The sequence below is a fragment of the Stenella coeruleoalba genome, assembly GCF_951394435.1.
Source record: "Stenella coeruleoalba genome assembly, chromosome: 9".
NCBI classification, from domain to species: domain Eukaryota; kingdom Metazoa; phylum Chordata; class Mammalia; order Artiodactyla; family Delphinidae; genus Stenella; species Stenella coeruleoalba.
Window position 1 is genome coordinate 56,853,908 of NC_137155.1, and position 13,747 is coordinate 56,867,654.

Sequence of the window (13,747 nt, forward strand, 5' to 3'; positions counted from 1 at the left end):
TTGTGGAGCTTTAATCCGCTGCACCTGAGGCTGCTGGGATTTCCCTTTCTCTTCTTTGTTCTCACAGCTGCCAGGGGCTCAGCTTTGGATTTGGCCCCGCCTCTGCGTGTAGGTCGCCGGAGGGCGTCTGTTCTCCGCTCAGACAGGACGGGGTTAAAGGAGCCGCTGATTCGTGGGCTCTGGCTCACTCAGGCCGCGGAGGCGGGAGGGGCACGGAGTGCGGGGCGGGCCTGCGGCAGCAGAGGCCGGCGTGACTTTGCACCAGCCTGAGGCGCGCCGTGCGTTCTCCCGGGGAAGTTGCCCCTGGATCCTGGGACCCTGGCAGTGGAGGGCTGCACAGGCTCCCCGCAAGGGGGGTGTGGATAGTGACCTGTGCTCGCACCCAGGCTTCTTGGTGGCGGCAGCAGCAGCCTTAGCGTCTCATGCCCGTCCCTGGGGTCCGCGCTTTTAGCCACGGCTCGCGCCCGTCTCTGGAGCTCTTTTAAGCAGCGCTCTTAATCCCCTCTCCTCGCGCACCAGGAAACAAAGAGGGAAGAAAAAGTCTCTTGCCTTTTCGGCAGGTCCAGACTTTTCCCCGGAATCCCTCCCGGCCAGCCGTGGTGCACTAACCCCCTGCAGGCTGTGTTCACGCCGCCAACCCCAGTCCTCTCCCGGCGCTCCGACCGAAGCCCGAGCCTCAACTCCCAGCCCCGCCCGCCCCGGCAGGTGAGCAGACAAGCCTCTCGGACTGGTGAGTGCCGGTCGGCCCTGATACTCTGTGCGGGAATCTCTCCGCTTTGTCCCCCGCACCCCTGTTGCTGTGCTCTCCTCCGCGGCTTGGAAGCTTTCCCCCCCGCCACCCGCAGTCTCTGCCCGCGAAGGGGCTTCCTAGTGTGTAGAAACCTTTCCTCCTTCACAGCTCCCTCCCACTGGTGCAGGTCCCGTCCCTATCCTTTTGTCTCTGTTTATTCTTTTTTCTTTTGCCCTACCCAGGTATGTGGGGAGTTTCTTGGGTTTTGGGAGGTCTGAGGTCTTCTGCCAGCGTTCGTAGGTGTTCTGTAGGAGTTGTTCCACGTGTAGATGTATTTCTGGTGTATCTGTGTGGAGGAAGGTGATCTCCGCGTCTTACTCTTCCGCCATCTTCCCGGAAGCAAAAAACCCCTGTATTATTTTTATAATGAGAAAAAAGTTGTTTTTAATATTTAAAAAGTTCAGGAAGGTATATTCCAAAACGTTAACAGCTTTTTTTTTCTGGATGGTAGGATTGTGGGTAATTTAAATTTTCTTCTTTGGGCTTTATTTCTTCCTATTTTTATATAATGATAACTGCTATTTTTGTGATAGAGATGAAACAATTTCACAATAACTGTTATTAAAATTAATTCCACCACTCAGAAAGAAATATTGCCAATATTTTGGTGTGTATCATTTAAGTCTTCCTCCCTATGTCTAGACAGAGTTTTTTTTTTTTTTTCCACAGTACGCGGGCCTCTCACTGTTGTGGCCTCTCCCGTTGCGGAGCACAGGCTCCGGACGCGCAGGCTCAGCAGCCACGGCTCACGGGCCCAGCCTCTCCGCGGCATGTGGGATCTTCCCAGACCGGGGCACGAACCCGCGTCCCCTGCATCGGCAGGCGGACTCTCAACCACTGCGCCACCAGGGAAGCCCTAGACAGAGTTTTTAAAAAATTGTTGTAGTCACACTGTATTGAAGCCTTATTATTATTATTTTTAAATTAATTAATTAATTTATTTTTGGCTGCATTGGGTCTTTGTTGCTGCGCGCGGGCTTTCTCTAGTTGCGGTGAGCGGGGGCTACTCTTCTTTGCGGTGCGCGGGCTTCTCATTGTGGTGGCTTCTCTTGTTGTGGAGCATGGGCTCTAGGGCCCGTGGGCTTCAGTAGTTCGGGCGCCTGGACTTTGTAGTTGTGTCTCACGGGCTCTAGAGCGCAGACACAGTAGTTGTGGCATGTGGGCTTAGTTGCTCCGCCGCTCGTGGGATCTTCCCGGACCAGGGCTTGAACCCGTGTCCCCTGCCTTGGCAGGCAGATTCTTAACCACTGTGCCACCAGGAAAGCCCTGAAGCTTTATTTTTAAACTTACCCACACATCTTAAACATCTTTCTCCACGATTAAGATTTTGTCCACAAAATCAGTTTAAATGACTCCCTAGTACTCCACTGTACAACTATAACATAGTTTATTTAAACAATTCACTGTTGTTGGACATTTATGTTGTTTCATACTATCATCATTGTTAGTAACTAATGACAATTTCTTTTGAGCAAATTCCTAGATCATTTTTTTTTTTTGCATGCCCATTTGTAAGGCCTTGTATTCATATTGGAAATCCAAAATATAAGGTTCTGTTGGTAGAATCACCACAATGGGAACTTGAACGAAGTGGGGACCTGAGAGGGAACAGGAGAAAAATATTATGGTTATGGAGGACCACAAGTCTGGGTTGGGTAATGAGGCCTGTGTAAACTATACCAAGGTAAATACTGGTAAAGCCATGACAGCCTAGGATGAGGCAAAGAGTTATGTTCTTGCTGTGAATGCCTGTACCCATCATCCAAAATCCAAAACTTCTTCTTGGCTTTGACTCTTTTGCCCAGGCTCTTCACTTGAGTTCCTGATCCAACGCTCAGTCTCGTTGCCGTGTTTTAAATTTCTGTGTCACTGTTGCTTAGGGCTGCATTGCAATTTGTTTAGGTTGTGTCCTATGCTTTCTAGGGGACACCACTCATTGTAGTTTGTGAGTTGTACTGTCTGCACCACACAAGGGCACAACTCCAATGCAGTGGTCTTGCTCCTAATACTATTCCCATTCACTTTAGAAGGTTGGTGCTATTATGAATGTAATAGAAACTCTGGATGGAAATTTGGACAGAACAGTTCCTTGAAACTCAAACTATCTAGGTTTCCTACAAATCTTTTTTTTTTTTTTCATTTGCCTTGGGAACCAGCTGAAATCAGAAGCATTAAGTATAACTGATCTTAAAATACATTAAAGATAGAAAAAAGATCCAAGTACCTGGTGTGCAGTCTAACTGTCCCAAATACTAAAATTTTATGTTCATCCATTATACTTTCCTCTTAGAATAAAAACATCTGAATGTACTAGTAAAGCAGCAGGGACTCACCAAAGAGTGAAGTTATCACCTGCCTGCAGGAGAGGAGACATTTAAAAGCACTCTCTTCCTTGTGACCCTCTCTATTATAAAAGTTTCATGATAAATCCATCCCCAGCTCATGCCTAGGGTGATTTAAATATATGGCAGCAGAGTCTCCGGTGGTCAATTGAGGGATAATGAGTTGTAGAACAACCAAAGTGAACCGAAAAATCTTCTCAGTTCAAGCTTTTTGTTCTTCCTTTTTGAAGAGATGGACACATTAATTGCAAAGGAAAATAACAGATGAAGAGGAAAGGGAGGAAGAGAGGCTAAGTGAAAAGACTGAGTCTAGGCTTTGTGCTTACATCCAAATAAACACCAAGTAGTGTGCTAAAAATTCTGTATAGCACACAGCATATTCCATGTTGAATGTCCAAATGGAACATTTCTAACATCTTCCAGTGTTGGTCATAAGCAAAGAAGTGTATTTGGCATAAAGAAATATTTGGGTATATTTTGTGAAGTGGGAGATAACAGAAGATTCACCTCTGAGATCTGCCTGTCCCACTATGTACGCACACACACACACACATACACACACATTCACAGTTGTTATGACTTTCCACCTCTCTATACTTTTAAATATACCAAAGGCCTTGAGGTTGGAAATCTTCCTACCCTTCCCTCTCAGGTCTCCCTTCTCCTCTCTGTGAGTACAATCACCAAGTATAATCAGCTTCAGAATGATGCCTTTCCTTTCAAAATACATGGACAATGATAAAAAATTTATTTTTCATTTGTGACATTTTATCTGTGAGTAACTTTGAACACTCATCTTTGTCATATGTTTAGGAGTACTTGGCAATAGGCATCCTCAAGAAAAATAAAGCAGAAGTCTGGAAGCTTGAATATTGAGTCTTTTATACTATTTTCTAGACCACAACAAATTCCTATAAGGCAAGGAGAGTGTCTGATTTATGAAGAAAGTATTTCTCTGTTACATATCCTTGGAATCCAAAGAGCCAGGGATTCAAAGTGAAAACATATATATGTTCTCTTAGACTTTATATTCTTAGAGAGAGGAGAGAGAGAGGAAGAAAGGGAGGAAGAAGAAAGAAAAGTAACAAAAATAATAACCCCTTAAGCATTGGAACACAGTAGTTCTTAATAAAAGTCTTTTGTATTTACCACACTCTCTGAATGATTTTAAGATTTTTCTCTTTATCTCTATTTTAATTATGACATGCTTTTGGCATGGTTTTCTTTGAGTTTCTAGTGCTTAGGGTTTATTGAGCTTCCTGGATCTGTGGGTAATGAAATTTGGAAAAATTTCATCCTCATTTCTTTACATATTTTTTCTGCCTCACTCCCTCCTTCAGGGATTCCAGTTACATATATGTTAGGCCTCTTGAAGTTGTCACACAGTTCACAGATGCTCTTTCCTTTTAGTTTTTCCTCTCCGTGTTTCATTTTAAATAGTTCCTATTGCTGTGTCTTTAAGTTCACAAATTCTTCTTTCTGCCATGTCTAATCTGCTGTTAATGCCATCCAGTGTACTTTATATCTCAGACATTGTAGTTTTCATCTCTAGAAGTTTGATTTAGGTCTTCTTTTCTTGGCACGTGATGTTTTGTGCTGTCACTTTTTAAAGACTTATTTTGAAATAATTTTAGACTTAAAAATGAATTCAAAGAAAATTAAGTGCCTTGGAATGGTTTGATCCTTTCAGGTCTTGTTTTTAAGCTTTTTTAGACAAGACCAGAGCTTTAGCCTAGGGCTAAAAAAAAAAAAAAAAAAAGCCCACTACTGAGGCAAAACACTTCTGAGTACTCTCCCAAATGCCCCATGAATTATGAGTTTCTCCACTCTGGCTGGTGGGAAGAGGAACTACTTCAGCTCCTGGATGATTTCTGGAGATTATGTCCTCTAATCCTCGTGTGCTTCTTTTCTCAGCCGTAGGCACTTTCCTTACTACAGGGCACTAATCAGTACTTAGTGTGAGTACTTGCTCAAGGGCAAGTCCTCTGTAAATCTGTGAAGCTCTCTATGCAGTTTTCTCTTCTATGGTACTCTGTGCTGTGTACTGTAGCTGCCTTGGCCTCCCTGTATTCCCAGTTCTCCCCAATGGAGGGAGATCTTGGGGTTTTCCTTGGGGTTTTTCCTGGGTTCCCCCTCCCTATGCCAGAGCCAGGTCGTAGAAGACTGAGGTAATTTCAGGACTCATTTCATATGTTTTCCATCTTTCAGGGATCGCTGCTCTTCATTGTCTTCTGCCCAATGTCTTGAAAACTATATTTTGCATTTTTGTTTGTTTTTTACTGTGTCACGGCCAGAGCAAAGTCAGTAAATGTAATAAATATTTTTTGAATGAATGAATAAACTCTGTATCCTGTCCTGTGGTGGGAGTTATTAAAATGTTTTTACTGAAAATTGTTCTGTTCCTTGGAAAGCTAGATCAGAAGAGAACAGTAGTTCCTAATGGCAAAGAAGTTGGAACTATTTGACCATTTTGTCAGGAAACTTTGCTGTAACAGATGACCTCCAACCATTTAGTTTCCAAAATCCCAGGGGTCTGATGGGTCCAGCTTGGACCACATGCTCTTCTCTTGGCTTGAGAGTGCAGTGTGCCTTGGTTGACAATCCTATCAAAGCTGCTTACTGTGACAGGAAGGTAAGGCGCCAAAAAGGAAGCAGGGGTACTCTGTCCAAACAAAGGAGATGGAATCTGTGTAGCCAGACAAATAAATGTGTCCTGCCAGGAGTCATTTATGAAGAGGTTTATTGGATTTTTTAGTAATGAAATCTTATTGGCTTATGATACCATGGACTTGCAGGTGAATGACTGCTGATCCCTTTTCATTGTGTTCTAAAACATTTCTAATGATATAATTCTCAGATGATTGATGTTTCATCCTATTATTAGGAGAATTTAGACATATATGCCCTGCTACACACACTTGGCTTCTTTTCTGAACTTCTAAAAATGCTCTTATACCTAACATATTTTGGCAGCAGGATGGCTACAAGATAGGGCAAGCCTAGAGGCCTCTGGTCTGGGAACCAGGCCAGGTTGGGTCAGGCAGACAGCTTGATGTGAGGGTAAGAGGTTAGGAGTGCAAAGGTTCAGAAAGAATAGTTGGAAATGTGTGTGTGTGTGTGTGTGTGTGTGGTGTTGGAATCCAGAGAGCATGATTAAGATCTAGGCCTGGGGTGTCTGCAGTACCCCAGATGGGCAAATTGATGAATCACAGCATGTGGGCAGAACCAGAGACTAAGCTTACAGGTACAATCCAAAGTGAGCTTGAAGGAATAAGCAAAGAACTTACCCTCTAAGTTCTGTAAGATGAGGAACCATAGCACAGTGTCAGTACACATGGGAAGACATACCCAGCACCTGAATTTCTTGTGGTCTTTGAGGTTGGGCCATTTGTTCCCTGGTGGCTAGTGATTAAGGCATTGATGCCCTGTGGGTTCCTTACAATTCTAGCATCTGTTTGTTTCTTAAGTAGCTTAGCTGGTCCTTAAACTTGTGCCTGTGGCAGGACACCTGCATGTCACGGTGCTCTTTATGAAATCTCATAAAGTATTGCTATGACAAAATATGTAATTTTGTGCTAAGTCAGATATCACCTTATTTGGATTCTTGTACAGACATGTAGTACTATGTGTTAAAGATTTAAGAAGAACTGGAGATTAAAACTCAAAAAATAAGAAAACATGCATTATCTGGGTTTTTGTTTTGTGAAAATGGAAAAAACATAATCTTTTCATCTTTCATTAGTGGAATACTTTGATTTAACTTGTATAACACTGGGGTTCTGTGTGAGTAAATGTCAAGAACACTTAGAATGGTGCAGTCCTTTTTCTTAAAGAAAAGCTTTTAATTGCAATATAATATATTTACATATTACATATATTCACATATCCATATTACTGTGGATATATAGTTACTATAAATCCATAGTTCACCCCCTGGACTGTATGGATCTACGTACTGCTCAAACTGCCTTTAAGAAAGAACTCATTTTCCAGTTGTAAGGAGTGTGGTCAGCTGACAGCTTCTCATTGTTCCTTCCTTCAGGTCTGCTTTTGAGCTGCTCTTCTCAAGGTGGCCCCAGCCAAGACCAGGTAAGGCTTTTTACAAAGACTTAGTCATTTCTACCTACCATGGAATCCCTCCAATGAACAACTTTTGCTGTGGAGCTCCGAATGAGCTGGTAGATTCTTTGCCAGCTCTGCCTGATGGTCTGACAGCTCTTCCTGCCAGTCCTACTTCTTCCCTTTTCCTCACCAATGTTACTCTCTAATAAACCTTTTGCACCCTCTCTCCACCTTGGCACCTGCTTCTGACCCAGCTGACGGACAAGTGCACATATCACAAGTGTACAGCTTGATGCATTTTTATAAAGTGAACACACTCATGTAACCAGCACATTATGAAGAAGATTATAAACAGCACTCTAGAAGTCTCCTTGTACTACCTGCCTTCCAGTCATTACCCCGCTTCTAAGGGTAACCACGATCCTAACTCTTTAACATCCTGGATTAGTTTGTCCTGGTATTGTACTTCATGTAAATGAAATTTTAGTGTATCTCTTTTGTTTGACTTCTTTTGCTCAAGATTATGCATTCATTTAAATTCTTTTTAGTACATAATAGTTGAGGTCTAAGTTTTCAAGTGAATGTTTGTACTTTTTCATCTTTCCACTCTGTTTACTTTCTCTGTCTCTTTGTTTCTCTGTCTCTGTCTCTCTTACACACACACACACACACAGAAAACAGTGAATCTTTTCCAGTTCAATTTCCAATCTGATGTAGAATATATGTGTGACAATAGTAAAAATTTCATAGTATGTTCAAAATACTAAATTAGCAAAATTAAGATAGGCTGGAATTGTCCATGCCTCTATTTGTCTCAAGCTTACCAAGTTTCTCTAGTTTAGCTTCCACTAGATCTGAGTCATGAGAGATAGATCACCTTTCAATACTATTCCAGAGGACAGTGACTGGTTTCAAATGACTACCGATGGACCATTGATACTGCACCTATGTTAAGCAGATCTTTCCTGAGTTTTAGTTTAATCAGTTCCCCAGCTCTGCCCTAGAGAAGTGGGGATCTTATTACACAATCTTTTTTTGTTCAATTCTAAAGACATTTCTTTGCTCATTAACTGCCTCCTGGTTCAATAGCTTCTAGAAAAACTCCTCTTTCCCAAGTTGCTTGATGGTCTAGGATTTCACTATATGTCTTGAAAGAATTTCCACCTCTTGATTCTTACTCCCTACCCAATTTAGGAGCATTCTTGAAAATAATAAAAGGAAATTTAAAGGCATTTCTCCTACTTGAGTATGTGCACTTATGTATATTATAGAGTCCTCTGGTGAGAGGACATCTTCCAAGGTGTTTTTGTTTATAGCTCTCTTGTTGGTGGGATTATTTTCAAACCATTTTGGAAAGAGAATTCTCCATTTCTCCCTGGAGCAGAGAACATCTTGCTACAGATTGCTGTACTTTTGCATATGATTTTGTTTCAAACTCTTGAAACCAAAATGTTAGTTTAGTATAGTTAGCCTTCTCTTTCCATCCTTGCAAGCATTCCTAAATCTTCATGTTAGAAAGACAAATGAGATCAGCGTTCTTCTACCTTAGAAAATCAGTTTTTTCCTAATGCAGTGATATGTCAGTAATATTGACCAGATATAAACTCTTTATTGGCTTTCTTTGGGGAATCAAATGCTGCACTATTCAGAGTAAACTTCAATAGAATGAATTGAATTCATATAAAAGCCTTTTATGTTTATATGTTTAAAAATCTAAATAGTGACTCTAAAGAGAGGGGTAAATGATGTGAATTTCTTCCCAAGATTTTAAAAGGTTTCTGTTTTTATGACTCACACTAGAAGTAGAGTCTGTTATGAAGTGGATTATGTGTGAATCTAGGTAATTTCTTTGAGATCTGATCTGTGAGCAACAATGAAGTTTCATAGCCTTTAGCTGGGTTATATTTAATTAAATGTAGAATCTTACTATTTTAGAACTATAAATGACCTTAAAAATAATCTAAGGTAACTGCCCCTCCCTTTGCACACCTTCACAGATGGGGAAGCTGACACAGAGAACTGGGAAACAACTGACCATGTCACCCAGCTGACAGATCTGGGGCTTTTCATATTGTCCACACTTTAGGGACTGGCTAGCCTGGACAATTGTTTTCCAGAGGTTGTTAGTGTTGTAACCTTGAATTTACATATTTTCAGTAAAGAAATGACTGACATCCAAGGGTCATCTCATTTACCTCAACATTTAATGTTATTCTAACCTATTCTAACAAGTTTCTCAGTCAATGTCCATAAACATGCATTTAAAAAATCCAAACTGTGCTGGATGAACCAGATTTAGGCCCTGCCTTCAGGGAGTGCAGAATCAAGAGGAGTTGTGATGATCACAACACCACGTGAAGAGTGTGATGATAGACGAAAGTTACAGAGGGACCATTAACCCCAACTTGAAGGGGGCCTGAGGAAGCAGGAGCGGACGAGAGCACTTCAAGGAATGGGCAGAATTGCCGGGTTCAAGAGTCACACCTGTGAGTCTACAGGGAAAAGTGATTTTAAATTTACCATGGAGAAAACCAGAAGGGAAAACAACAGAAGTGGAGAACTTGATCTAAGGTTAAGAAAACCAATAAGCTCTGGATGGGAAGTCTGGAAACCCAGATTGTCTTCCTGGCTCTGCTGGTAACTGGCTGTACGACCTGGGCACGTCACATAACCTCTCTTGACCCCGGGTTCTTCACCTGAACAATAAGGACTGTGGGGTGATATCCAGAGTTCCTCAGACTCTAACATCTGAGGATTCTATCAGTCTAGGTAGCTTTATGCACTTAGGCTTACTACTTGAGGGCATGTAATAAATAAAATTTCTGAATTCTATCCCATCCTGATCAGAATTAGATTACTAATTAATAAAACTGATTTAGAGAGGCATAGGCAATGCAGACTTTCCACTGTCTTCCTTACCTTTTCTAAGGGGAAGGAGAATAAATATTTATAATTTATTGTGTTTCAGGTATTTTATTTAACCATTAAAATAATATTGCAGGCTAGGGATTACTATTTTCATTTTACAAATGAGGAAAGTGGGGCCCACAGAATTTAAGTCATTTGCTCTTCCATACACATTAACAGTGGTGCTGCTGGGATTTGAACCCAAGTCCATATACATTAATCCACTCAAACAAGTTCAAGAAAGAAGCACTTTATGTAAGAATTAACATGGATCTTCACGGAATTCCATGAGTACAGCTAGAAAAGGACCAGGACCTTACAAAGTCCAGAACTCTAGGGCATTTCTGGATCCAAGGTAGCCCTTATGACCCAAGGACCAGGAGTCTATGATCCTTACTCTGGTGTTCCATCAGTGATGTGATTTGACCAACAATCAGGGTATCTATTTATCTTTGTCTCTGATTATGACTAGCTCCAAAGCACTTATTCTTTTCATCTACTTTATCCTTTAAAAAATTCATAGTGTTTGATTTCTCATAGTTTTGGCTTAATCATAACTTCAGCTTGCCAGGATCCCTCGCAGCTCCTACTCTACCTCCCTCTCATAACCCCTACGCTACTTCATGGCTGCTTTGTCTACATTCTTTAAATTTCCACTCTTTCTCCTAATTGCCTACATTACTCCATGTGTCCCAAACAAAATTACCAAGGAACTGGCCCAGCTCATCTTTCGTGTGAGCAATGTGAAACACAAACCTCCAAGCACACCCAGATCAACAGTGGGCACCTGACTCAGAGAAGACAATTCAGTGGCTAACCAATGACTTATGACAGAGCTTGGAATGAAAATACTAGTAAGACTTATAATTCGTTGCCTGAAAGCTTATTTGTTTTTAGGAGGAAGTCTATGGGAGTCCACTCAATGTGTTAACAAGTAAGCTGAAAGAACAAGAGAATTAATGCCCCCCAAAGCAGCGCTCAACCAAAGATGAATGGGGATTGACAGACATGTTCCTGAGTTGCTCCTGCTGGAGCACTTCTAGTTGCTGAGAGTAGTAAATGACTTGATAAAGCACCCCATTTTGGCTTCCTTCCCTTCCCTGATTAATTTCCCACCCCCTATTGGCAGTTCCTGGGATCACCTCCTAAGTGTACTATTTGTATTTTAATCCTTGACCCAGGTTCTATTTCTGGGGGAACCCAAACCAAGATCCTTCCCTGTTGTGTGTGTGGGGTACACATCAATTAACATCTAATAGGTCCTGAGAAACGTTGATCCAAGGTACACGGGAGCTAGGAAAAATGACCTTTATCTCAAACTAGTTGAATTTCCTGAGACTTGTTGATAGCCAAATGAATAGCTCAAGTATTTTTGATTCAAGGTGTTATTCACTGGGAATAATTTGACATATATGAGGATCCTTGAATCTTAGATGTGTAACCATTCCATTTTTATTTTGCCTCTTTGTTACTCTCACTGAAACACAGTTTACATTGTATTCTTTTGTATCTTCTTACACATCTCACAAGGAAGACATAGTAGAGCATTTTTCTCAGCGTGACTGTAAATCCTGGTTGTGCTTTTGAGCTGGATCATTTTAGGTGTCATTTTGGGGACTCTGAGTTACCACAAACATCTTTGTGATGTTAACAGAGGCAGAGACACAGTTTGGTCTGTCAGTATAAGAACTTTCTCCATTGTAAGATTTAGAAGCATAATGGTTTTCCAAGACTACATTTATTATACAAAGCTTTTAACGAATAGATTTCTAACCATTTCATTATTCTGATCTCTGAATTTTTAATCACATGTTATTAGTAAAATACTGAGATGATTCAGGAGAGGAGTGAATTTGGAGAGAGGAGACCTAAATTTGTTTCCTGACTTCAACAGTTACCAGTATGACCTCAGGTGATGAATCAGCTTTTCTGAGTCTTAGTTTCACTACCTGTACAATGGAAATATTACCTACCTCACAGATACCTCGAAGCTCGCTGTGAGGATTAAATAAACTTGGATGCAAGGGAGAGTGCTTTGTAAACAATTAAGATCCATACGTGAGAGATATTTTAAAAGAGGAGTAATAATCTGCCATTTATGTAAACAAAAATATCCATGCTCGAGGAGGCTGCAAGGAAAAACACCTGGAAGAATTAGAGTGTATGAGTAAGTTTTCAGTGAAACAAAGCTGATTGATTAACAATCTCAACAAAGTTAGTCTCTTCAAACTTTTTTTAAAATTAATATGCTCAGGAGGGGGTTTAGATGTACAAATGTGTCACCTGTTCTTTCAACTTCTGAGCTTAGGAAGGGGTACACTGGCCCGAGACTAATTAAGAAGCATGTAGACTTATGTTTTAACACAGTTAAGTCTGGAAACCAAAGGTCTTCACCATCACAGCAGGCTTGCTCTCTTCATTATGACCAAGTTCACACAAGGTCCTGTTACCTGGTGAGAAAGCTTGGTCACCTATTTAAGTTCTAACTAGCTCAAGCCTGTGCACTTTTCCAAATGGCCTACCAGAAAAACATAATTTTCTTAACTAGTAAGTTACTGGATCTCAGTTTCTCTCCCTTCACCCTCATCCCTTCAGAGACTGAATCTTCCATTTCCAGCCTTGGTCTTGAACTCCGGTGGCTCATATTGAAAGAGGCTCTGTTGACCGTGAGCTCGAGAATTTGTTATGTGTTTTAATATGGATGTCATTAAAATATAACACTTACCTGCTGAGAACATTATACTATTTATGAAACTGTACAATTTCAATAACTAAACTCAGCAAGATTTTATTGCTCTCCCCACCTGTAATCACAGAAGTGCTGACTCATCATTCTAGAACCACAGCTTACCGGTATGCAGCTTCACTAAAATCTGCACCAAGTCTTGTTTTTCCATCATTTCTGTGTAACCCTTTTTTTCGTAGTTAAACAACCCCTTTCTAAAAGGTTATAATTAATTAAAGGCTCAAATTAACACCAGGAAAACTTTCATCTCACAAAATTCTCAGTGCCTCCATGGTTAGAAAGAACTATATTTCTAATACTATGATGATAAATTAAAATTCATGATTGTCTTTTAAAATTTTATAGTTTTTTAATGAATCTTTTTTTAAGATAAATTTATTTATTTTTGGCTGCATTGGGTCTTCATTGCTGCATACTGGCTTCTGCTCTTTGTTGCAGTGCGCGGGCTTCTCATTGCAGTGGCTTCTCTTCTTGTGGAGCATGGGTTCTAAGCGCGCAGGCTTCAGTAGTTGTGGCACGTGGGCTCGGTAGTTGTGGCTCACAGGCTCTAGAGTGCAGGCTCAGTAGTTGTGGCGCATGGGCCTAGTTGCTCCGTGGCATGTGGGATCTTCCTGGACCAGGGCTCGAACCCACGTCCCCTGCATTGGCAGGTGGATTCTTAACCACTGCACCCCCAGGGAAGCCCAAAATTTTATAGGTATTTTAATAGTCAATTTCGCTTTCTCTGAAGATATACCAAAAGAAGTCTTTGATGTACTGAAGTGATTTCTTCCTTATTTCCTTACCCTCTACTCTGGCTTATTTATTTTATTTTATGTTATACACACACACAATTTTTTCTAAGTATCAGTCCATTTTTATTGGAATGTTTAAGTGATTTTGTATTTCTCTTAAGGTCCT

General features: G+C 41.0%; 1 long non-coding RNA gene across 1 annotated transcript in view; it reads left to right on the forward strand.

The window, feature by feature from the left end:
- Positions 1–228: 228 nt before the first annotated feature.
- LOC307191918 overlaps positions 229–13,747 on the forward strand; it is a 149,145-nt gene continuing 135,626 nt past the window's right edge. Inside the window, exons 1-2 of the long non-coding RNA XR_013829888.1 lie at positions 229–705; positions 7,175–7,221. This is a non-coding gene — a long non-coding RNA (uncharacterized lncRNA). The remainder of the gene's footprint in view (positions 706–7,174; positions 7,222–13,747) is intronic.